The following is a 26,212-nucleotide window of genomic DNA, read 5'->3' as shown; positions in this document are numbered from 1 at the left end:
ACAGGCAGTCTTTGGGAGAAAAAAAAAAAGATCAGGCCCTTCACTGCTTTTTTTTTTCTTTTCTCCCCTCAGCAGAGCCTGCCCATGCAAGCTGCTACTGGGTCACACAGCCCCTGAGCTGCAGGGTGGGGGCCAGTGCTTCTCTCTGCGGTGGCAGTGTCCCCCGGGGCTGTCTGGGTGGGGTGCTAGCTGCATGGGTGCAGCCCCAGCTCATAAGCAGCACCTGCCAGATCCAATAATGCATTGGACACTGGAAACCCAGGCATGCTCAGGGAAAGTCGGGCTTCCAGCACCCCGTGCACCATCCTTGCCACCTTCCCACTGCCTCGGACCACCCAGGAACAGGCTGGCTGCCCCGGGAAGGTGGCAGGAGGGTGGGTGAGTGGGTGTGTTGACAACCTGAGAATGCAGCAGGGATGGTGCATAGGGCACTGGCAGCCCGCCAAGCCCAAGCTTCCCTGGGCTTCCAGCACCCCATGCACCGTCCCCACCGCCTTCTCCGGTTAGAGCCCTTGTACAATACACATGAGGAATATCACTGTAATTTGTTATGTAGCAAACTCAAATACATGGGATCTGTTTTAGTTTGCTATGTAAAAAAGGCATTTAAATCAAAATACGCTGCAATTAAACCACTAAAAGGGTTTTTTAGGGCAATTAAACCACTAAAAGGGGAAATTTCCTCTCATGTACAAGGGCCCTTCATCATGTGTACAAGGGCCCTGAGTGATGAAAGATGTAGTGCGGCTCTCCCAAGCAATCACCTGTCTGCAGTGGTGTCATGGCTCAATTGCTGGTCAAGCCATATACCCAGGTCCCAACCTGTTCACTCTATCTCAAGGCTTCTGATGGGAGAATGAAGTGGCAGCTCCCTCAATACAAGTATCCGTGTGCTTTGGAAAGGCTAAGGAGTAGCTGGTCCAACTATAACTGGCTGCTGTTCCCTTTAGGGGTCTAAACTACACAACACTGCCTAGTGCTTCAAGTGCTTCTCTTAAGGATGTAGGCAGACAAGGTTCCTTGGGTGAATTTGATATCTTTTATTAGACCAACCCAAATGGTTGGAGAATAGTTATTAAGCAAGCTTTTGAGTTCAAAAACCCTTCGTCAGGCTAAGGAAGTTTCAGCAGTTGGTGTGTGCTCGATACTTTTATGTTTCTATGTTGCTGGGATGCAACAATCCTCAAAGGTAAAGAAGGACAGCCCTGAAGAGCAGAGTCTTCCCTTCTCCCACATTACTGACTGCAGCCACTGAGGTGGCCCCAAGGGTGGCCTCTTCTCAGACCCCAAGATGCCGCTTATATGGTGGAAAGTTTCTTCACTTCGGTGCTCCTCTGAAACTATGTAGAGAGGGGGAGGAGTGAGTTTTGGAGGACTGCCTTAGAGTGGAGAACCACTGGTCATCCAGGCAGGTGCCTGTAGCTCATTAGCAATCTCAGGATATCCATGGGTTCCTTGGTCCACATCCCTTTCCATAATATTTTAGGAGAAGAAGTGTGAGATTGAAAACTCCAGGAAGGGCAACTAGAGAGTTTTCCTCCTAATTGTCTTCCATGAGAAAGCTTGACCTGAGTCTTAGCAGTTTCCTGGCAAAGGCCTGGCTTTACTGCCTAGCTTGAATGCTTACTTCCTGTGTGATCCTGGGTAAATCTCTCGAGGAACAACTCCTTATTTGTAAAATGGGAATACTGGGCTACCTCACTGAGCTAGAAGTACAATAAAAATTTCAATGTGTTGCCAACTTGTAGATCTGTTATAATCTTACGATCTGGCATGACTTCCAGTCATATATATAATCTCAGTATTCCAGTTTAAAAGCTTCTGGCTGTCATGATTTCATTTACATACTCTTCTCTGCAAACCCTAAAAGGTTAAAAATACAGAAAATAAATATAGGAAAACCAGCATTTTTTGATATTTCGTGATATTTGAGTCAAACCCATTTTTGAACATTTAGGGTTGTACACATAATAATTGTGAAGGCCTCATGTACATAAATGCACATGGGTAGAAATGCCTAATGGAAAGACAGTAATTTTCTCATTAATTTTGCAATCAATTTCCATTTTTAAGCTCTATTTTAGCTGTGTTTCTCTTGGAAAATGGGTATGGACTGCACATGAAAATACCTCTATAAGGTTTAATGAAAATTCAAACACTTGAATTCCAGAGGAAGCAAAAACTGGAAGATTTCCTGAATTGAACACCTATATCAGAAACAAGGTTGTTAAGTGACATCATTTATAAAACCAGGCACTTCAGATTGTTTCCAGGTATCAGATCTTTCACATCCCATATAACCTGAACCAAAGCCTCAACTTGGTTAAAATGACAAAGCAGGTTTCATTAAAGTCAGAGGAGAAGGCCTATGCCAATTCACATCACTTGAACCTGGCTCTATATTTATCTTGTACAGAGAAATGCATATTTAAACACTCACGCCTTAACTTTGACTATACATACTATTTTTAATCACCAATCTCAGAATGTTACCACAACAGAAAGCCCCTTTAAAAACAAGATTTACAACTGGATATGATAAATATTGATCTGCCTTCAATACAGTACATGTTTCCATTTGCAATTTTACAGTAAGTTATAGTTTTCCTACTGATCATAACACTCATCAGTTATGAGCACTTTACCAGTGTATTTTACTGTGAGTTGATAAGTGCATTGACTGATTATGTTTCCCATTTAACAGTACTTCTAATGAAAACATAGGAAGATACTGCATTCAACACACTAAAATACTGCAAGCCACAGATCAGAAATGAGGCTTGTGGGTTGTGATTGATACGCATTCCTGTAAGTTTGATTTTTAAAAGTGCTTATTTTGTGAGCTGTATAAGCTTTGCAATGCCCTTAATTGTTTATTGCCTTGCATTAAAGAGTTGGAGTTTCCTAAATGATGCAACGCACTGTCAACATGTAGCAAGCTTTATTGTTTTATTTCAAATGAAGGACCAGACCATCAACTGATGAAAGCCAGTACAGCTCCATTGAAGTCAATAGATTTCCACTGGCAGGGGACCTGGCATAGATTTTCTGGGTCTCATTCTCCCCTGTTGTGCAGTTTGGGTCAGGATTTATACCTAGAGTCAGTGGTCTCAGTTCTCAGGGGCAGATTTTGTCAGGAGACACAAGGAAGAGAATCAAGTTCTTCTTCCCCTGTTGGGATCTGTGAGGGCTAGAAATGGCATTGTACAGTGCCTAACCAGTGCCTTCAGGTGTGCCTCTGCTTCCCTCATTCCTTTGAGCAATTGCAGGGGTGCAAACACATGGGACACGGGCTGTTCAGGGTCATGGAATTTGTGAAGGCAACACCAGTCTTCACACACAGTATTGGGATAGTTGCAAGCACTCTCTAAGGGTCTACCCTAGGGACCCTTTGTTGCTTACTTGACTGAGCAGGGCACAGCCCAACCCTCAGCTTCTGTCGGGGCCTTCAGTCAGCCAGGCTCAGCCAGACCAAACTCCTGAACCTCCACACCTTACCTTTTAAACATGCCTGCAGCCTCAAGCTTCATGTATGCCCTGACAACAGCATCAGTCTGCTCCAGCAAGCTTTGCACTCCCTCTGATTTTCCTGACTCAGCTTTGGCTTTCCCTAACCCTGCTCTTGGATCTTCCAAGGAACTTGGCAACTGATTTTCCTAGCTTCTGATCTCAGCTTGCTCTCCAGACTATGTCTCTTGGATCTCCCTCTTGACTCTCCTGGAATCTGCTTCCTGCTCCTCTGATCCAGACCCTGACCTGATGCCCTGGTGATATGTATCCCCCATCAGCTGACCCCGCTGGTTGTCCTTGAGGGCCTACCTGCAGACCTGGTCACCTTCATCCCAGCTGAACCCTCACGACTTCTCCTTGTGGGAGTTCGGCTGATGTTTGTCCTTCCACCTTTATTTATATTAAGTCCAAAAGCATTTGGGACAAGGATCCAATCAGAAATAATTTTTGGATGGTTTCAAAGGGAGGAAAGAATTTCACATCTCTTTTTGCATAGCCGTTGGCTGCAGATAAAGAATATTGCAGCTTTTACGAGTGCTAATGATAGCCAAGTAGGGCTCTGGGCCCCCTTGGTATTAATATGCTTGCCATGACTTGTGTTCCAGCGAAACAGAAAATTTGCTTTTTTCTGAGTGTCTGATCCAGAAAGTTCAGTTTCTGGATCTAGATGTTATGTTCATTTGCATATAAAGATTAAAATAGAAATTGCCTCAATCGATCTGGTTATAATAGATTCCTTTGTGTTTTCCTGCAGCTCATGATGCACAGTTATCACCAGCAAGCTGTATCACAAGCTGTTTCATCTGTGTAGGCTAAGGGCTATGTGTTGGTGGGTAGATATGTTTTCAAGCAAAATCCTGGCATTTAGGTGTATCGTTATGCAGCATGAAAGTGAGTCTAATCTCAAAGCAGTCTATAATGGGGTTTTCTCTCTATTACTTATGAACAACCTGAGCCTAACCAAGTATAGAAGTATAATTACTACACAGGGGCGCATCTACATGAGACACGAACTGTGCAGTAGCCTAATAATACTGTGCAGTAGTACATCATAGCACAAACCGTGCTAATATGCTACTGAGCACTATTATTTATTAGGCTACTGTGCAGTAGTATCACTAAAAAAAGCATTTGCTGGTGCTACTGATCAGTTACTGTGGTTACTGCGCATTTATTTAGTACTTGACTAAATTGAATGCGCAATAACCACTGCACATTAATGAATAAGTAGATGCACTCAGGCAGTGCCATTCAGTAGACAGAGCACTTGCCTGGGTAGCAGAAGACTTAGGTTTCATTTATAGTTCTTCCCTTAACTGCAGGCAAGTGCCTCTACATCCTTGCCCTTCAAGCCTTTTTTCTTTTAGCTACTTAAACTATTAGTTCTCCAGGAAAGGTGAGGTTTTGTGTTCTTTGCATGCTTCTGGGCAAAGCAAAATTCAAATGGAGCCTCAAGATTCAAGTGTACTAGAATTACCTATTTCAGACTCCACTGTTCTTGTTCCTCCGCCACCCCCTTGCTTAAACGAAAGTTGTCTGCACAATGACAAGTTAGTGGGTCCGATTTGGCTTTGTTATAGCTCCTTTGATTGCAGAAAAGTAATAGATGGATGCAGCTACTTGTGGAGATGACTGATTGGTATCTGCCTAGACAGGCCTTCACATTTTAGTTTCCTTGCCAATAATTCATCTGGCATTTCATTTCCCAGTAATAAATATTGCCACTGTCTCCAAACAATTTTCATCTGTAGGTCTTTATTTTTAATTATTTTTTTTTCTGTTTTGTGATCTTTGTTTAAGCTATAAAAGCAAAATTGTCTTGTCAATCATTGGAATTCCAAGAACATCACTGTTGGAAAGACTGAATTGCAAAACCCATCTGATTGCCAGCTTCTTAGCTCAAAATGAATAAATAATAACATTTACTATCCCAAATTTCTTCTTCCCCCAATAGCAGTGGAAAAGATGCAATTGGTTTTTCCACCTCCCATTTGGACATTGTTTGTGTACTGTAAATGTAGACCTGTGCAGAATACTAAGCTGTGCATTGGTCTTGCACTAGCTCTTTACATAGGGGTGAATTTTGCCATGGAAGAACATCATCTGTGAAATCAAGGACTTCTCCAACAGATGTTAGTGAAGGCTTGGCTTGATTTACTAGCTTCCTTATTTCCCATGTACTCAGAAGCCTATAAAAGGCTGTGAAAGGGAATAGAAGCCATTTTACAATGGTGTTGGTTGATCTGCAAGTGGAACACCTTAGCAATGGCTCGAGTAGTTACCAGTAGTTATGATAACTTTTCCATGAGCTACATTTTGATTTTTCTGCAGAATGACCTTTCCATGGCATACTGCTATCAGCATTGCCTGCTAGGGCTGCATTGCCTATACTAGAAGAGTGGCCAGCACTAAATTGGGCCCACTGGAATTCATTTGGAATTTTATGGGCAAGTGTCTTACCATGTGGCTGAATTCTCACTGTAACAGTGTTATTCCACTGAGAGTATGCCTGCACTGGAATAGCAAGGTGCCCAGTCATTCTGCAAAGGCAGTAAAGCCCCAACAACCTGGTCCTGCTCCACGCATCCAAGCTGCAAATGAGGCTTGAGGATGCACTGAAAGGTGCCCTACACTGCTGTTATTGAGCCTGCTAGAAACTCAGGTCTCAAGCGCAATGCCAGGGATGCCCCCAACAAGCCCAAGGCCATTTTCAGTGGCTCCTTTCCAAGGTTGATGTGCACAAAGCAGAAATGGGTGGGTGGACCTTGTTGCCTGAGCACTGGGACTTAGGACTCTGAAGGCCTGGTGTAAACATACCCCCAGTGCCCTTCTGCAGGCTGTTTTAAGAGCCCCGAATGAACAAGCATTCTGGAAGCTTCAATTGCTATTTTATTAGTACGAGCATAAAAACAAGCTAAGCAGTGACTCAGACGCTGGCTGATAGTGGCATCCAGTACTGAGACAGACTAGTATGTTAGCTTCCCCCATGTTGGCAGGGCTTTGTAATCTGTACAGCAAAAGCCATGGCTCCTCATGCTTTCAGACAGCATGGAACTTCAAAGAAAATCAAAGCTACAAGAAGAACCACTGCCAAGCATCATAATATTTACTTTCTCCCTGACTAGAATGAATATATGCATCTGTGCAGTAAAAAAATGCTAGGCACATCTCCCATTCTGCTTAAGATCCATGAGTCAGAGTTCTCTATGAAGAGAAAAATGGAACAAATATCTAAATTTGACAACACAGCCCATATTTAATTTTATTGTCTTTGTGTGTGTTAGCATCTTGTTTTTCCCCAGTCCCCTTCTCTGGCATTTAGACCAGGATTCAACATGTATTTTGTTGAAGTAGAAACATCCCCTGTTGCTGCGCAGAATCAAAGACAATGAGATGAGAATGTGGGCAAAGTGTTTATAATCCTTTGCTGAAAAGTTTGATGTGCATTTAGTGCAGCAGAGCCTGCTCAGCAGATGCATAGGAGAAAGTAAACAGCCAGCCTTAGCAGAACCAGTGAAGAGCAAGCACACTCCTTCCTAAACAGGAGAAAAGGGATACTTTGGCCTCAATTTGAGACCTGTGGTTTTAAATGCATCCAGATCAGAGCTGCCTTGGAGCTGCCTAGCTTTTCACTGACCACAGTCCAGTGGCAAATGACCTACTTCTTCCCTGTGAAATTGAAGAGTATAATGTGAACAACAATGTAACAGCCAGGTCCAGAAAATGCAAGTGGCTTCAAAGAGCGTTGATGAGCTCCATTATTCCTGAGGGGAGGAGAAGAAGAAAAGCCACAGAATAAAAGATGTGGGGTTTTTGTTGTTTTTTTCCCTGCAAGCCATGACCATGTTGCTCTGCTCGGTCCTATCCTGCTTTCTAGGTGAATGTGACAGCACAGAGCTAAAGTCAGGTCTTCCAAGTCTCGGACTGTGCGCTAATGAAGAGGCAGGGAAGTCTCAGTGGTTAAGTACATTTTGTAAAATGTATCACAGATGATGAACCCTGCGGGGCAGATCCTGACAACCTTACTAGGGCTATGCTTGTTTACACCTGATGAGAAACTACCCCTATAGGACATCCCCACGAGCGGGAATGTGTGTTCCCTGAGGACAACTAGCAGTGGCACACATTTGTGCCGCTGCTAGTTGTCCCTGGGGAACATCTCTGCATGCATGCTCTGGTGCACGGCAAGTTGCCCGAGGTAGGGTAGGGGAGGCTGGTGCCCGCAGCCTTACCTGGGGTCTTGTGAGCCCAGGGCTCCAGCAGTGGTGATCTGTGCATACAGAGCCTGGCCCGCAGCTGGAGTGTGGCTTTGGCCAGTGAGGCTCTACTCTCAGGCAGTGCATGTTGCCACTATGTGCACTCCCCTGCTTTTCTCTGGCATGGGTTTTTTTGACATCGGGGTCTCCTAGGGTGCTTGTACATGTGACAGCAATTTAAAGTCCTCAGGAAACTAAATGGGTTTATTCTATGCCCCCCACAATTGACAAGGTATGTATTAATTTGTTCATAGATTCATAGATGTTAGGGTCAGAAGGAACCTCAATGGATCATCGAGTCCGACCCCCTGCCAGTGGCAGGAAAAAGTGCTGGGATCATGTGACCCAGTCAGATGCTTGTCCAGTCTCTTCTTGAAGACCCCCAAGGTAGGGGAGAGCACCACCTCCCTTGGAAGCCCATTCCAGATTCTGGCAACCCTCACCGTGAAGAAGTTCTTTCTGATGTCCAACCTAAATCTGCTCTCTATCAGCTTATGGTCATTGTTCCTGGTTATTCCACGGGGTGCTCTGATAAACAGAGCAGCTCCTATTCCCTGCTGTGCCCCCCTCCTCCCCACCCAGTGAATGTGTATACTGCCACAAGATCCCCCTCAGCCTTCTCTTGCGGAGGCTAAAAAGGTCCAGGTCTCTCAGCCTTTCCTCATACAGCCTTCCCTGCAGGCCTCTAACCATAAGAGTGGTTCTCCCCTGGACCCTCTCAAGGTTGTTCACATCCCTCTTGAATTTCAGCACCCAGAACTGGATGCAGTACTCCAGCTGTGGCCTGACCAGTCCTGCATAGAGGGGAAATATCACCTCCCTGGACCTGTTTGTGATGCACCTACTAATGCAGGAAAAAGCGCAGTTAGCTCTGCTAATTACTTCATCACATAGACAACTGATTTTCATCTTGGAGTTGACAATGACTCTGAGATCTCTTTCTGCTGCTGTGCTGCTGTGAAGGTCATCCCCCAGTCGATAGGTGTGCTGGTGATTCCCTCTCCCTAGGTGCAGCACCTTGCACTTGCCCTTGTTCTCTGCCCACTTCTCTAACCTGTTCAGGTCTGCCTGGATTTGGTTTCTTCCAAATCTAAGTGTGTTTACTTCACCCCATAGTTTGGGAGATTTATCTAGATCAATGTTAAAAAATACAGAGGCAAAGAACTCAGTGAAGAGCTCTGCTTTGCCCCTCCTATCTGTCACCAACTGTCCTTGTCTATCCTGTAGGGGTCCTATGCTACCCTGCACCTTCTTTTTGCTCCCTATATACCTGAAGAAAGATTTTTTTGTGGTCTTTAATTTTTGTCACCAGCCTAAGTTCTAATCCTGCTTTAGCCTTCCTAACTGATTCCCTGCAAGTGTGAGCCAAGGAGGTATACTCCTTCTTGGTAGCTACCCCCTGCTTCCACAGTCTGTATGCCTCTTTTTTTGCCCTTAGGCTTTCCTGGATTTTCCTGTTTAGCCCCTTTGCCCCCTTTTCTACATAGTGGGATTGCCTCCTTCTGTGCCTGAAGGATCCCTTCCTTGAGGAACAACCACCCTTTCTGGACCCCCATTTTGTCAATGCTCTTGAGGTTTAATGCCCCACTAACTAATCTCCTAAGCATACTGAAGTCAGCTTTTCTGAAATCTTACACTTCTGCCCTGCTGGTTACTTTTCCCACCCTTCGTCAGATAGTGAATTCAATCAATTGATGGTCACTATCCCTTAGGTTATCTTGTACCTGCAGATCCCCCACCAGGTCATTCCCCATAGCCAGCACCAAGTCCAGCTAGGCAGTCCCCCTAGTGGGATCGTATACCTCCTGCGTTAGGTGGAGATCCTGTATGCGGGTTAAGAACCTACATGAGTGGTTAGTTCTAGCTGACTGATCCTCCTAGCAGATGTCAGGGTAGTTTAGGTCGCCCATGACAACCATATCTCTTGGCCTCTGATTGCTGCCCAGAGAATTCCAGGTCTAGCTCATCCTCCTGGTGTGGTGGTCTATAGTAGACCCCCACTGCCAAGTCCCTTTCCCCCCAACCCCATTGTAACCTAACCCACAGTACCTCAGTGTGGCTGTCCTTTGATCCCATCTTGATTATAGAAGATGTATATTGCTCCTTAACATAGAGAACAGTACTCCCCATTTTTCCCCGCTCTATCCCATCTGTACAACCTATAGCATTTAATGCCTACCGACCAATCATGAGTAGGGTCTCACCAGGTTTCAGTTAGCCCAACCAGGTCAAAGTTGTTGCTTGCAAGCAGGAGTGTAAGTTCCTCCTATTTGTTCCCCATACTCCTAGCATTAGTGTAGAGACATTTAAGTCCCCCCAATGGGTGCCCTTGATACCCCCTGTTCTGATGTCTATCAGGCCCTTAGTGCTTACCTGGGCTAATCCAATGCATGGCTCATGGCTCTCTGAACTTAGGTTCTCTTTGTCCACTGCATTCCTATACCCCAATGAACCTAATTTAAAGCCCTTCCGAGGAGATCAGCCAACCTTGAGAGAACAAACTCCTACCTTTAGAAGAAAGATGAAGACCATCTCGTCTCAGGATACCTTTCTCATGGAAGCGTGGATCATGGTTGTAGAAGCCAAAACCCACACAATGTCACCAACTCCGGAGCTGCAGGTTGATTTCTCTGATGCAGGCATCTTGGCATTGATGGAAACTGCTGACCAGGAGGGTCGATGAGTAGACCACCTGTGCCCCCAACTTCCTAAGCTCAGCCCCAGGTCTTGAGCGCAATGCCAGGGATACCCCCAAGGGCATTCTCAGTGGCTCCTTTCCAGGATATATTTATTCAAATAAATATATAAAAAAGCTGAATGGAGAACAAAAAACACAACTTGATGCCCCCTCCCCTATCCCACAACTACACAGCAATACATTAAACTAACAATTTAAATTGGCCCCCCAAACTTTTCTGCCTTTAAAAAGCAGCAGTCCCAGATCAGTGAATATCAGACACTGTTCAGGAAAGGTCCCTTGTCCTACAGGGGAAGAAAGAAGGTGGTGGGGGGAGGGGTTGCCCCATACTCTCAAACTCACCTTCTTCTCCTCCCCCTACAGGCTACAAAATCTCCCTTGGGAGATTTCTCCATGCATTGTCTGGCCATACCTGTACATTCTTCTTGCAGCTAAATATCCCATTAAAGGGGTCTGGCTTGCTGCATTTGCTGTCCTCAAGATAGGTATGTCTGCAGGGCATTTGTAAGAGAAACGCCAGTTAGCCCAAAATGTTAACAAGTTAACATGTGCCAAGTCCCCCCTTCCTCCCAACAGCAAACGTACCATCTGCTGCACTTCTGCCTCCTGTTCCCAACATTGCGGCTGACAGGGTGGGGGCTGGGGTGGGTGCAGCTGAGGGAAGCGGGGTGGTGGGGGCAGGAAGCATCACCACAGTGGATCTCTGAATGAGAAGCACAGTGGGTGGCAGTAGCATCACCACTGTGATAATTTTTATGGGAAGGAGGAAGGGTGTATGGGACACTGGGACAAGAATAGGAGGGTAGAGGGGGTGGTGGGAATAAGGCCTTATTGCTGGACTGTAGCCTCTTGATCAGTGCTGGGCTGTGCTGGGTGGCTCCATGTCTCAGGTTGCTGCATGCAGTCTTCTTCTAGTCTGTTCAACCCAAAACTGCTGCTAGCCCATTGAACTTTGGGTGCTGATTACACTACTATTGACATGTTAATTCTCAGAGCAGAACACACCCAAGAGGGCCAGAGATAACCTCCCCTGTTGTTGCATAGAGTCCATGGTTGTTGCAAAAGCCTGACAGCTTTACAGATAGCAATAGGACATTGAGGATCCATCAAAATCCAATAATGTATTAAGGCCTCAGAGCAGACCACACTCAGCAGGGACAGAGTTCACCTCCTCATTTTTGCTAAAGACAGCTTTCCAGACAGCAAGAGAAATTTGGGGGCCCATTAACCATTCTTAGGTCTTGGGGCCACCTGGCCAAGGGAAGTATACCCCCTTCCCCCCTGTAGATTATGGGCATGCTCACTCTGGACACTTTGGGACAGTGTGTGTAAAAGCTGTGAGAGATTTAATTGCTTTAGCGAGGGCAGTCAAACTCTTATTAGAACACACCTGGATTCTCAGCAGACAGCCCCACCAAGCTGCTGCTGCCTGCACGGACACCTGTACCTGCCTAGCCCGTGCTGCCCCTGGCTCCACAAGGGGTGCCTTGATTGCCAGGGGCACCATCACCCCATAATCTTCCCTTACTTCATGCAAGAACATAAAACCACCTGGCTGCTTTTTGCAGGCCGCTGGGAGCAGTTTAATTTCCTGGTAAAAAGCAAATTGCAGCTGCCCGGGTCCAGCACTGCAGGCAGCAGGCAGCCCCAGGAAGTGGCCGCTGCCTGCATGGACACCTCTGCCTACCCAGCATGGCCCTGGCCAGGGTGCCTGCTTGGCCCATGCTGCCCCTGGCTCCCCAAGGGGGGCCTTGATTTCCAGGGGCCCCATTGGCCCACAATCTACCCCTGGTTCCTGCAAGGAATTAATAACCACTTTGCTGGCTAACATGTGCACCCGGGAGCACTTTCATTTGCCCTTCACAGCAAATGGTGCCTGCCCAGTCACAGGACTGCCCAGGTACAGGGAGGCTTGGGGTGTCAGGCAGGGCCAGGTGTTGGGCACCGATTCGTGCGGGCAGCAGCAGTTAGAGTCAGGACCCGCTGCAGGCTTGAGATGCCTGTGGCCTCCCCCACCCTGGACTGTGGCTCCGGTGCCATACCTGGCAGCCTGAAAATACCATCATCCTTCTCCCCTGGGCAGCGTCTCCCTCCCCTCCCACCATGCCCTGCCACAGCCCCAGCAGTGATTGTTCAGAGTTCAAGTAACAACAGGAAGCTGCAACTGCCCCCAGGGAGCCCCATGCCCACCTCTCCCCCCCACCCCACTGTCACCCTAGCCTCCTCTCCACCACTGCAAACAATATACTTATGAGACAGACAGAAGTGTTTTGTTGCAACAAAAAAAAAATTATTCACAGAAACACTCAGCAGTAATAGTAACATATCCATTGGCCTAGAGAGAACCATCTCTTTTTGCAGCAGTCATAATGTGTGCGGCCAGGCAATTCCGCACAATGGCCATGCGAACAGCACCTGCATGCTGATGATGGGAGATGCTATGCACTGCCTGCCCATGTCTCTGTCTGCCCACTGCCTCCTGAAATTCCTCAGCCCAAGACTCTCTGAATATCTCCCCCCTGGTCTCACAAATACTGTGGAGCACAGGCAGCCACAATGAAAGCCATTACGTTTTCAGGCTCCACCTCAAACCTGTAGTTCAGTGACCTCCACTGTGCTTTCAGGCAGCAAAAGCACATTCAACAATCATCCTGCATTTGCTGAGATGATAGTTGAATGCCATCTTTTGCAGGTCAGTAATGTGTCCTCCATATGGCTTCATGAGCCAGAGCCAGAGAGGGTAGTCTGCATCCGCCATGATAAGCCAGGGTATGGCAACACCCTGGATCACTGTATTGGGGACTCCAAGTGCATATTGTTCTTTCTCCATCATATGAGGCAGCGGCAAGTTTCTAAAGACACGTGCATTGTGTGCACTGCCTGCCCAGCCTGTATAAATGTTAGTGAAATGACCCCAGTGATCCACTCTGCCTTGGAGGATCACCAAAACAAATCCCTTCCTGTTTGTGAATGACCGGCTCACCTGTGATGGAGATAACACCAGGATGTGTGTGCTGTCCAATGCACCTACTTAGGGAACCCCTTGAAGCCTTCAAGGCTTCCATGGGGTTATGGAGGCAAATAAAGTTGTTTGATGCGACGTCCTGCAGCAGCTGGCATACCTCACATATCACCACCCCAGCAGTGCAAGGAGCCACACTGAACTGGTTCCTGATGTAGTGGAGGCTGGTGTGGGTGGGCAGTTCATGATGGACATGGCCACCCTCTTGTCTGGCGCTATGGACTAACGCATGACAATCTCCTGACTCACAATTTTCAGCCCCAGCATCAAGATTATGTGGTGAAATGCCTCCCTGCCCATGTGGAATGTCTCCAGCCACTGTTGATCATCCCAGGTCAACAGTACAATTCCCTTCCACCATTCAGAGCTGCTCACGTGGGCCCAGACCCTGAGATCGTTGCGCTTAGGTTGATTCACAGAGCCCTGTCAGCCTCAATATCTGTGGCTGCCTCTCGGTTATCCCACTTGTCGTGGAAACACACACAGCATACTTTTGGGTCAGGTCAGCAGAAGCTTTTATTCAAAAGAAACTACAGCTGTAGGGGGGATTCCAAAGTGACATGGATTTCCCAAGCACTTGGAAGGGGTCCCCCCCCAAGAGCAAAATCAGAAGGCTTATATACTTTTTAACAGTTGCTTACAACTCACGTGATCATATAGTGAAATTAGCATGAAAAGCGTTTATAATATTACTTCATTATTTCTTTGCTGTAATCAGGATGGGAACTAATGGGGGAGGCGAGGTTAGTTCACAAACCTCCTTCTTGCACCTGCAAATCAGAGTTGTACATACTTTTTTGCTATCTTCAAGGCCACGGTGAGCGAAGCAGTTGCAGAGGAGTTACAAAGAACAAACACTTTCTCTTATCTGTTCTACTATACAGAGCCAGCAATTCTCCACAAAGCGGTTATGTCATCTTATAACTAAAATAGTCAAAGTTTAAGGCAGATATTTTTTCTGATTCCACACACACTACCACACAGGCTATTGCCTGGTATAGCCAAGTATGATTAGGTTCTGGCATGTCCTCACAACTTTGTAGAAGGTTTATCATAATCTGCATTGCGGTTAGTAGCAGCATCTCCGCATTATCAATTGCCTCCATTCTGCAGTAGGACATCTCCAGAGCATCCAACAGCATTTGGTTCTTCTTGCTCAGTCCATCACGGTTCATTGAAGCCATGTTGTTTTGCAGGACACAACAAGGTAACTGTTTTGCTCACAGCACTGCCAAGATGCACTGGGGTGGCATTGTTTGAATAGGTAGGGGTGTTGAATAGACTCTATTAGCATTAAAACAGCCATGCTATTTACACTTCATTTTGTACACAGCTCAGGAGAGCATTTGGCTTGCAGGGGGAAAGGGCATGTCCCATATATCCTCCAAGAACATGGGGTGTAGGATGACCCCAGAAAATCATCATACTCCCAGGGGAGCAGATAATGGCATTTACTGGACCAATGAATAGGCCCACCAAGAATTATCATCCCATCAATGTACCCCACTCTGGAATAAGACAGGGAAAAATGTGGATATGTGTTACCAGCACTATTTTTGAATAGCTACCATTGGCACATCAACACCTATGCCAGGCATCAAGGTGCCAGAACCATCAAGTAATCTTGCATTCAAAATGGTCTGAAATTGCCTTACAACTGGTTTTGGAATAGGGCGACATTAACAGCCCTGCTCTATTTAAATTCCTAACCACACTAGGTTCACCTAACCATCCTTTCTCCCAAAACTTGGGCTTTTAGGGTTCTTGGTGATGCCGCCTGAAATCCATCAAGTGCTCAGCGGAAAAAAGGGGGATGCTGAGCTGAACACTCAATGGACAAACCACAAGCCCCCTCCTCCCCCCGCTTCCCCATCAGACCAAATAGACCCCCCAGAACAGATGAGCGATTGATAGGTGGGACATTGGGGAGGTGATTGGGGGGGGTGGGGTGTGAAGGGAGAGTTGCCAGGCAAAGACTTCTGGGTGTGATCGGCAGACAACCATTATGATCTATCCTTCTGGACAATGAGGGACAATTTGGGGCAGGCTATGGATATCACTGGTGTTTTGTTAGAAAGGTCACTTGAGCAGATTCCCCTGACAGCCAGTACTGAGACACAGTTCACACCTGGTATGCACATGTGGAATTTCAGAAAAGGTTCTTTAAACACATGTCTGTATAACTGCTCTCAGTCTTTTCCAGAAAGCATCTTGTGACTGGTGACAGCATAGCAAGCCCTCTCTTGACTCCTAGTGGCCACAAAAAGATATTCAGTGGTGATGCCAAAGCACAAGTCAAGTCTGCAGGGTATAGAGCAGGAGCCAGATACATCTATAAACCTGGGCCCCAATTGGACCCGCGAAGAACTTAAAGATTTGATCAACAAATATTTGGTCAGAAGAAAAGATCCTTGAACAGCTGGAAAACAGACTAAATAAGCCAATCTATACAGCCATTACCAAGGAAATGAAGGTGTGTGGGCACAACTGTGACTGGACACAGTGCCATAGCACAAGCAAGGCCCTGAAATGTGCTTTTCATTGGGCCAAGAATGAGAACTCTTCTTCTGGGGCAGCATGCACAATTGCACCCTTCTATGACCAGCTGTCTGTCATTCTTGTCAAGTATGCAGGCAAGGCTTGTCTCCATTTGGGACAACGGGGGTTCAGGAGGCCGCACCTAGCCAAGAGTCCACAGACTGTCCTGCCACTCCTACAGGAAATATGTCAGAGATGTGGGGCAACTGCTCATAGGAGCTGGTTGACGGGGACATCCAAGATCCAGTTATCCTGATCATGGAATCACTCTCCCCAATGATTTGGCCACAGAACACAAAGGAAGAGGAGGGCGTATTGGATGCAAGTGTACAGTTCCCCCCAGACTTGTGTGACATGGAAGAAGTTCCAGAGACCCAAAGATTGGTTTCAGTGCTGGAGACGCCAGAGGATCCATGCCCAGGGACTTGTACGTTTTGGGGAAGGGGCATTATATCGATTTTGCTCCCAGTGGGGTGGACGTGCTGTGGGTTTTCTGTAAGTAGCTTAGGTGAGGGTTAACCTTTACTTCATTTAGTGAGTGGGGATGAGATCTTTGACCATGAATACTCTGTTTTCCCATTCCTGTTACCAGCTACCACACCTGATGGAAGTCGGGGACATGCGCCCGAACCACGGACACCAGCTCGCACTGGAGCTGAGCATATGCATGAATTCCACTGCAGGCAGCGATGCTCCAGAGAGAGCATGATGGAGGTTTTGGTGGCAGCTGTGGAATTGCAAGGGAACGCTGTGGATGACTGGTGGGATGAAATTCGGGAAGTGTTTAGAGAAGCTAAAGATGGAAAGCATGGCCAGCACTAGGGAATTCCTAAGGGGTATCATAGACATCACAAAACAATTCCTTGAGCTGACCTCATGGTGCCATGCCAATCTTGAGGAGACCCATCACTTGGAGTCAATGTTTAGAGAGGAGATCCTTAGGCACGTGACCAAGGCCCCAAATCATAAGCGGCTTCCCCTCCTTCCCCACTGGGACCAAGCATGCAAGATCCATTAAGCTTGCCTCTATCTGAGAGGTGACCCTCAGTGAGGCCAGTGTCCCTGTTCCCCCCCACGTGACAACCTCAGGGATACCCACATTGTCTGTGAGTGAGGAGTGCCCCAACTCCAGCAGGGCCAGGAGAGTACCACTATGCTTTAGGGGAGAAGCAGAGGGTCAGACAGAGGGTACATGGCTGGGAAAGAAGAGCATATGATGGATGAAGAGTTCTGGTAATGCTGCTGCTGTTCAGGTAATGCTGCTGGTGAGGGGTTCTTAGTTGGTAATGTTGCTGCTTCTTTAGGAAATTGGGGAGTGGGCATCCAGTGCTATTTCAGGTCTGCTTAGATTATTGTCAATAAAGTAACTGCCTTCGTCAAATAAAAAGGAATTTTCATCCATCTCTGCCTGCTGTCATAGGAAGGGTTGTACATGCCTGGCTTTGGGACATGTGGGTAATGTAAGCCAAGCCAAATATACCCTGGCTTGCTCCAGACACATTGCAGTAATGTGAGAGGATTGGCCCACCTGTGGATTGAGCGGGGATGAAGCTTGATCGCAAATGGCAGCACGTGGGAGCAGGGCTGCCCATGGTGCCTCCTAGCAGCAGACATCCCTGGAAAGCCACTGTCACCTACAGGGACACTCATGGATACCATGGATGGCCATGGCCAGGATGCCCACCTGTGGCTGTGCTGCCCCTAGCTCCCCAAGGGGGGCCCTAATTGCCTAGAGCACTGTCAGCCCATAATCCACCCCTGGTAAAGCAACCAGGCAGTTTTCTATTCCTTGCATGAAGCAAGGGTGGATTGTGGGCCAGCAGTGCCACTGGCAATCAGGGTCTCCCATGGGGAGCCAGGGGCAGCAAGGCCCAGGCAGGCACCCTGGCCAGGGCCATGCTGGGTGGGCAGGGGTGCCCATGTAGGGGGCAGCCACTTCCTGCAGCTGTCTGCTGCCTGCAGTCCTGGGACCAGGTGGCCGCAGTTTACTTTTTAGTGGGAAATGAAACCAATCCTGGCCACTTGCATAAAGTGGCGAGGCAGTTTTCTATTCCTTACATAAAACAGGGGCAGATTACCTGCAAATTTAAGTGATATCTGCTGGACAAAGGGGCTCATTACACATAATTCAGTGCATGAATGGTGAGCATGGCAAGCTCCCACAGCTGGCAGCAGCACTGTTGGCGGTGGGAGGGGTGGAGGGTGAGCACCGACCAGTGGTCAGCAACCACCTACAGACACTGCCGGCAGCAGCAGCAACAGCCAGTGGCAATCACGGACTGCTTGCTGACACCACCACCAGTGGGGAGGGGATGGTGAGCAGTGACTGCCCGCAAGCCAGCAGCATCTTTTCACAGGGGGTGCACCACTATCCTCAGGGGGTGCACATGCACCCGTGTGCCCCCCCTTGCGCATTGCCAGTGATTCAGTGAATTCACATGTACACATGAGAGATCAATGGCTATATCACTGCAATTTGCATCAAAGCAAACCAAAATACATTGGAACATGGTTTATTTTTCATCGCAACAAACTCATTTAAATCTTAAAAAAGCCCTGAACATGTAAATTAAACTGCAAACAGGGCAATTTTCATCACATGTACAAGCACCCCTAGTCTGCGGTGCCACAAAACACACGTGCACTCTCATTTAGACATGCCCTTAGTGTGTGAAGCCAGACAGATCCAATAGTTTCCACTGCCTGATATACAGCATCTCCTGTTTGCCAATTACTCTCCACAGATATTTAAGAATCAGGTAGTTGTTTGGAAAAATACATTTCTTTGAGATAGATAGTAGGGCTGTGCAAAGCTTCGGTCCCTGATTCGATTCGGCAGAGATTCAGCCTGATTTGGTGATCACATCTCCAAATATGAATTGAATCAGAGGCCCCTTTAATCGATTTGGACAGATTTGGCAATTCAGATGTAGATATAGCTTTAAATGTTTTTTCTACATACCTCTAGGTACCAGGTGACTCATGAACACTGCAATGTTGGGGGCGCATGGAGAGTCCCACAGCTCACTTGACAGCAGGCCTGGAAGTGGACCAGAAGCATTTCCCGTCCACTTCCCGGTCCACTGGGGAGTGTTTAGGGGCCCCCCCTGTCTTGTTGATGGGTGCCTCCTGGGTCTGGGGGGGCACCCAGAGTCCCCCTGTGGTCAATCGCTGAGCCAGGTGGGAATGGGGGCCCCCCCAGCGCACTCCTTGGCAGACCCGAAAGTGGACCCGAAGTACTTCCGGTCCACTTCCAGGTTCGCTGCTGAGCACATGGAGGTCCCCTCCGCACTTCTGTGGGATGCTCCATGTGCCCCAGCACCTCAGCACTCACAAGCCGTGCCCGCTACCTCAAGGTATGTAGAAAAAAACTTTTAAAGTTGTGCCTGTGTCCAAATCGCTGATTTGCCGAATCAGCACTGAATCTTCGGATTTGGCCAAATCAAATCAGGGACAGCGATCCGATTCAACAGATCGAATCATTGTCTCTGATTCGGGCCGAATCTGAATAAGAATTTAATAGGGCCCGTTTCGCACAGCCCTAGATAGTAGTAGGCCAGAGAGTATACATCCATGTCTGGCATGGTTGATTCCTGCTGCAGTGTTGTCTGTGAATATAGCAGGTAGGGTGATTGTCCATCCATGTAGCAGGCAAGATTATGAAGTGCAGCCAGGCAAGGAGCCAGGCAATGTTTTTAATATCTGGATTTCTAGATAGCAATAATGGTTTTTGTAGCCATTTCTGCAGGAGTCATCTGTTACACCCTTGCTATAGCTCAGCCTATAGATGACACTTTCCACAGATGGGTGTGGGAGGAAAGAGAAGGAAGTGGGAGGAGAAGGGAGGGGAAGGGAAGAAACATGCAGCTGAAAATGGAGGAGAAGGGAAGGGGAAGGGAAGATTCTTATCTGCTTGAAGGACTTAAGAAAAAAAAGTCCGTACTGCTGCTCCCTCAGCACAGTCTGCTGGCAATGGGAGGGATGCTAGGAGCTGGGGTACTGCCTACAGTGAAGGTTTCCCCTTTCCAAAATCCAGGATCCACTCATCCTGTCACACGTGAACATTTCTTTAGGATTATTATTGGAGTTCAATAAAGTTAAGATGGTGAATTAAACAGTCTTCATGGCTGAGCAGTCAGCTTTGCTAGGGCCACAGTGGCTCCTTATCTGCCCCCCTTGTGTGTGTAAGTATTGATGGTCTAATTATATGGTTGCATACCATTTCTCACAGGCAGAGTCTAGATTTTGCCTGGTGCAACATGTTACTCTACAGTCTTAGGTATGTGCACAGTGTTTTGTAGCACTATGCACTCATAATGCTGTGTTGGAGCAGGTGGGATACTGTTTTCCAATCCATAACAGGATGAAACTAAAATCTTTTTAAATTCTGAAAAGCCAGCAAGACCTGCCCCAGCAGAATGAATAACTGGCTGTTTTGGGTGCTGTCTGGGAGATAGGAAACCTAGGTTCAAGATCCTGGTCTGAGCTGGGCAGTGGACTTTAACATATGAGTTCCCTGACCTCTGGGTTAGGAAATCAGCCTCCCCCTCTCCCAGTGGGAGCTTCATTCAAGCTGTTTCACTCCCATAAAGAATTGTGGTTGCTTCAAATCAGTGTTATCTGATGAAAAAAATGTAAAAAAAAATCCAGGCTCTGTGGTCCAAATAAATAAATTCCATAAAATTAATATTGTTTAAATGCATATCAGCATGTCTTCTATCAGTTAAGCATTTCCCTTGCTGCTACTGGCACAGCAGCTGGAAGTGGTCATGCTAGAACTTACTGTACCTCATTCACTTTCTATCCTACCTGATGCTACATAGACTGAAAGCAATGACACTGCAGAGACTGCTCTTACCCCTGCAATGCAGATAATTAATGCATGGGAAGATGGCTGTTAATACCCTTTAATGTTTTCTACTGGTGAAAACACATAGATTCATGATTTAATTCTCAGTGCAGTGTTTTCCTTCCAGATCTCAACTTTATCTTCTGTGTTTCCTACAGCGGGATTGTTAGGCACAATGTCACACCAAAAAAAACAGTTTTTGAGAGAAGTTCTGTTTTCACTTTGTCCATACCAGAAATAGCTCATTAGCCATTTGGGCTTAAACTTTAGCCAGGAAAGTAATTTTTGCTCTGAGACTAGCTGTTGTAAACCTGATCTTGAAATCCCTGAGGGAGCAAGGGGACTTAATGTACACACTTGGGTAGCCTTTAACCATAGCTTTCATTTGCACTCCAGCTACAAACACTGGCTTTCATGTTGTCCAAGTGACAACCATTTTTCTGTGTCCTTCACAGACAAGTTGTATGTATGTCCTTATATGCCTCATCCTTTGACCCAAACTAACTTGAGCAACTTGAGGAATTCTAAACAGTAATAGTGATAAAATTCTCCTCTTAGTTCCTAGACTATAGAAATAAATGGCCTGGTCAGGTAAGAGACCTGTGTTTTCAAGAATGAATCCTGGTTTTGGGTGTCTAACCAGTGTAACAAACTGCCAATGTGGGCTCACCAGATTGGCTTGAGATACTTACCCTGGGCTAGAAATAGTGCCGGTGAACTCTGAGCAAGCCCAAGGGTGGAGCAGGGGAGCCCTGCCCTGTGGAAAAGGAGAAGCCAGTCAAAAGAAGGGGTTTTCAATCCCCTCATTCACATGGAAGGGGGATGGCTAGAGCTGGGGGTCCTCCACCCTGAGCCCTGGTTGGCCAGTTTGCAAGCCAGGGAGACACTGCCAGAGGGGATAAAAGCAGCAGCCAAACTGGCATGGGGGTAAGCTGCTGGCAATGACTCCGGGGAATGATGCAGGAGGCCTAAGAAGAGCTGGGGTGAGCTGACCCAGCAGAGGGAGCAGAGAGACCCCTCTGAAGAGCCTCGAAGGCCCTGGGAGAAGAAGGCAGCAGCAGTCGGCTGTGCCTCCAGCCCTGCAGCAGAGAGGGAGCAGCAGCCAGGGCTTAGGGCAGAGAGCTGGTGCCCCAAGGCCCCATCGAAGTGTGCTGGACATACCGGGTGTCCCGGAGGCTAGGGGTGGCAGTCAGCCCCCCACTCCACTGCAGAGAAGAAGCAGCGGCCAGGAGCACAGGTGACATCCTTATCTGGAGCAGGGAGCTGGGCCAGTGAGTTGAGGAAACCCCTTACCTTCCCTGTGGAAGTGGGACAGCAGAAGGCAAGGCTTTGGGATCCTGAGGAGCAGCAGAGCACCAAGATGAGGGTCCCTGGGAGCTCGGGGCACAGGCCGGCACTCGGAGCAGGATTGGCGAGCCGCAAGGCGTGTGGATCACCCGGCCAGTCATCTGGAGCAGGGGTTTAGAGCAGCAACCCCTGAGAGCTGCCTGTGCTGCTGGCCCTCTGCCACTGACTGCCCAGAGGGGGACTCAGTCCTGTCCCTTATTCTGCCGCTGATTGTCATCGGATGGAGCCCCTGAGCTTTGTGCTTGGGTCATGGCGATTGCTGCAGGAGCCTACTCTGTTGCTTGTTGGTTGCCACAGAGGGTCACCCTTCAGGCTCTTTGGGGGGTTGGGGTTTGATACAATTTGATTGTTGCAGACCAGAAAAGCTTACACTGTGGCAGTCTGTCGCTTATTGGGAAGCCTGTTGGAGCTGCTGGAAGCGAGCACCCTGCTTCCTTGCTGTAGCATCTCAGCAATGGCTGAAAGCTGCCAGTTACCCTACCTGTGGTTCTTGAGTCAAGGGTTGACTAATGCATTCTGGTTTGTTTTGCCATTTAAGTTCGCTTGTAAATAACCTTCCTGTTATTCTTGTTTTGTAAATAAAGTGTAAATAGTTAAATCACTTAAGTGCTAGACCTTCTTGGGACCACGGGCTGCCCTGTGGGGAGCAGGGCCGGCTGGAAAGTAAATTGGTCCTGGCCAGAAGCCCTGCCACACACTCACCACACCATCCCTGATATTTGGGCAGAGGTGGCAACTATTGGGCCGCCACCTGGGTTACACCAGGTTGATTTTTTTGTTGCAAAAGTCTCTCTCACATCTGTGGTATCAATGTCGTTAAATAGATCATTCTCAATTGATAACATTGCCAGTCCGGTATATGTGCAATATTAAAACTTTTTTTTTTTTTGCAAATGTGATTTTTTTTCATTTTCGGGCCCCCTTTCTGTCTGGGCCCTGGGTGGCCACCCAGTTCACCCATGCCTGTGTCCGGGTCTGGCTAGCAGCCCTTAGAGGACTGGGCTCTTCAACTATAAGCTGTGTGGGGAGGAATGTTGTCTTCCTCTGGCAGTATCAAGCATGTTCTTGCAGTTTAACAAAGAAGGTAAGATGTCTGCCACTTTTCTCTGAGGTCTCATTGCCCTTTCTCCTTCTACTTTAAAGCCAATAGCACACAGGTGTGCTTAAACATCCCTAGGAATGAAGTCAAGTTATGTACCCCCCGGAAGTAAGTAATTTGGCCATATTAGGCTACAGGCTACAAAATTTCCAAGGAACAGAGCTTTTCTGAATCCTAGTCAATGACCAAGTGCAGAAAGCTGCTGCCAAGACAGCATCCATCAAGTTCACTCACTTCTGTTAAATATCAAATCAGAGGAAAGCTAGCTCTCACTTGGTCCTCTCCTTGTCTCACCCAGCATGCTGTTCTAGCAACGGAGATGTTCAGATCAACAGCTTGCCCATATAATGAGGGTTCAGATTGTCACAGGATCAGGCATTTTTAAAGTGCTCTGTAGCTGTGCACTTTTGTCAGTGCACAGCTGTAGAGCACTTTCAGAGGCTGATCACATGGCAAACTCACGTCTGTCAATGTCCTGTGTGTTTCACTTCTCAGAACACTTGGGCTAGGGACAGATATTCAAAAAGCCTGGGCCTAAATTGATTCAATCTTTGCAGGGTAGGCTAACCTGGCTAAGCTAAATCAGTTTTGTAACCAGACAGACATCCCAGAAATGCAGGTACATGGCTGCAGTGGCTCAAGCTAGAAGCCGGGGAGCACTAGAGCAGCCCTCCCTTCCCTTGCACAGTACTGAGCTGAGGAGGGCATGGCCAGGCAGGATGCTCTGATTAGCCTGGCAGGGAATTGATAACACAGTGTTTATCACCCCTACCTCAGTGTTTATCACTCCATTAAGAAAACACCAGAGGGACATTACCAGCTACCTATTGATTCTGCCTGTTGATTCATCAGGGACTGTAGCTAGCATGTGGTCTACTAGAGGGGAGCAGGGAATTCCTGCTTAGCAAGAAGTGGTGAGGGGAGGAGGGGGAGCAGCTGGCAATCCTGTGAGAGCTGCAGCCAGGGAGCAGAGGGGAGGGGTCAGCCCTGCTGTGAAACAGAGAGCACCGCCCAGTCCAGAGAGCATGCCGGGATGCTGAGGGAGTCTGATTTACCTTAAACCGGCAAGAGGTCTGGGACAGACATTACATAAACCTGTTTGACCCAAATCAGTTAAGTCTGATACTACATTCAACCAGGTTTATCTCAAACTGGTTTCAGCCATTTTCAAACTGGTTTATGTGCACTGAACTTCTGCTCTATTACAGGTTTAAACCAGTTTCTGATCACCTAAACCGGTTTATGTGTAATGTCTGTCATGAGCCTTGAGGATTGGTGGGAAGAGCTGCTCTGTGACTTGGGCACTGGTATGCCCTCACTCAAGCCCAGTCAGTTCCTGCCCCCAAAATCAGCAGAGTCCCCCTGCAATATTCACATCTCTTTTTTGCTAAAAACTCTTGTAGAAAAGCTTATTTAAGGAGATGCCTCATACAAATCTAAAACTTGACAGCTCCACTGACATGCATTAGGAAAACTCACCTTGTTGCTATATTTATGGAGGCTGAGATCAGTTTCTAATGCACTCTTTTTTTTCTCTTGGCTCTGTAAGTTAACCCCTCACATTCTTACAGCCACATTTTTAGGAGAGTTCAGCTCCCACTTAGGCATGTAAGTTGATGTCCAGATTTTCAATCTGCTGGGGGTGATGGTCTGTCAATCCTGCAGCCCCAGAAACTGGCACAAGAAGCAAGGGGGAGTGCCCACTTTTATATAGAAAATCATAGGGGTTAGGGTTACAAGATAATGGGCCAAAGGGAGGGAAGGGTAAAAGATAAAGAAACATCAGCACTATGATAACATATACTTATCACCCTAGCTTCCTCCCCCCCCCCCCACCTCTGGAGCTGTCCCCAAACAAGCCTTTGGTCCTAGAGCACTCAAACAGACACCTGCAGATGCCCCCAAGTCTGAGTCCAGCTCCTTCAGTCCACACAGTCCTGGCTGACCATGTCAGTGGGATCTCCAGCTCCACTGTGCACTCCTCCTGCATAGGGTTGACCAGGTTCCATGTGCACGTCTCTCCCTACTCCAGCCTGTAGCTTCCTCTTTGTTTTTCCCATGAACTCCAGGCCCTGGGAGTTTCTGGGAGTTGTAGCCCAAATTAACAGTCATCACAATTTTGCAGAGTGCTCCCTGGTCCCACCTCCTTTGCGCACATTACATTCACATTACAATGAGTACCCTGTTGGCTAGTATGACAGGGACTGAACCAGTGAGGCCACTTGGGGGACATCCCTACTGTTCAGGGGACAAAAATGTCCTGAGACAGGCTAAAAGGGACACCCTAGAAAGTCTTCACTGGTGTATTTCTGGGTTGGGAGTATGCAAGTGGGAGCAGGTGGGCAGGCGTGGGACATACCATTGGTGCCATTGACATTAACAAAGCCTTGCTTGCCTCTGTAAAATGAGGTGGTCTTGTCATAAAGTAGCTGTTTAAGTGAGATTGTCATTTTTATTAATCTAAAGTTATGTGAGAGCTTCCAGTTAGTGCTAGCTACTTACTATTAACAATACCAAAAGGTGTTATTTTACCAAATTTTACGAAAGGAAAAGTGTACTGCTGTGACAGCAGGTTGCACTAACTTTACAACTGAGGACAAAATTATTTTTGTCAACTATGTGGGAAGCAGGTTCTGTGGGAGAGAAAATTCCAGATACAGCAACGTGTGAAGACTAGCAACCATTTAACTGCTAAGAAAAGAAAAGGTAAAAGCAAACAAACTCTTGGACAAATGCCTAGTTCTGCAGAGCTTGACAATTTTGATGTTGACCTTTGTCAAACTATGGTGTATAGCCATCTTCCCTAGAATAAACTAAATAATCCATATTGTTGTGGTTTCTTGGAAAAATACTGTTTAAATCAGCATGTTCCAGATTAACTGACTGTAGGGAA

This window comes from Alligator sinensis, unplaced genomic scaffold (assembly GCF_000455745.1).
Source record: "Alligator sinensis unplaced genomic scaffold, ASM45574v1 scaffold560_1, whole genome shotgun sequence".
Lineage (NCBI taxonomy): Eukaryota > Metazoa > Chordata > Crocodylia > Alligatoridae > Alligator > Alligator sinensis.
Note: the sequence above shows the minus strand (reverse complement) of the source record.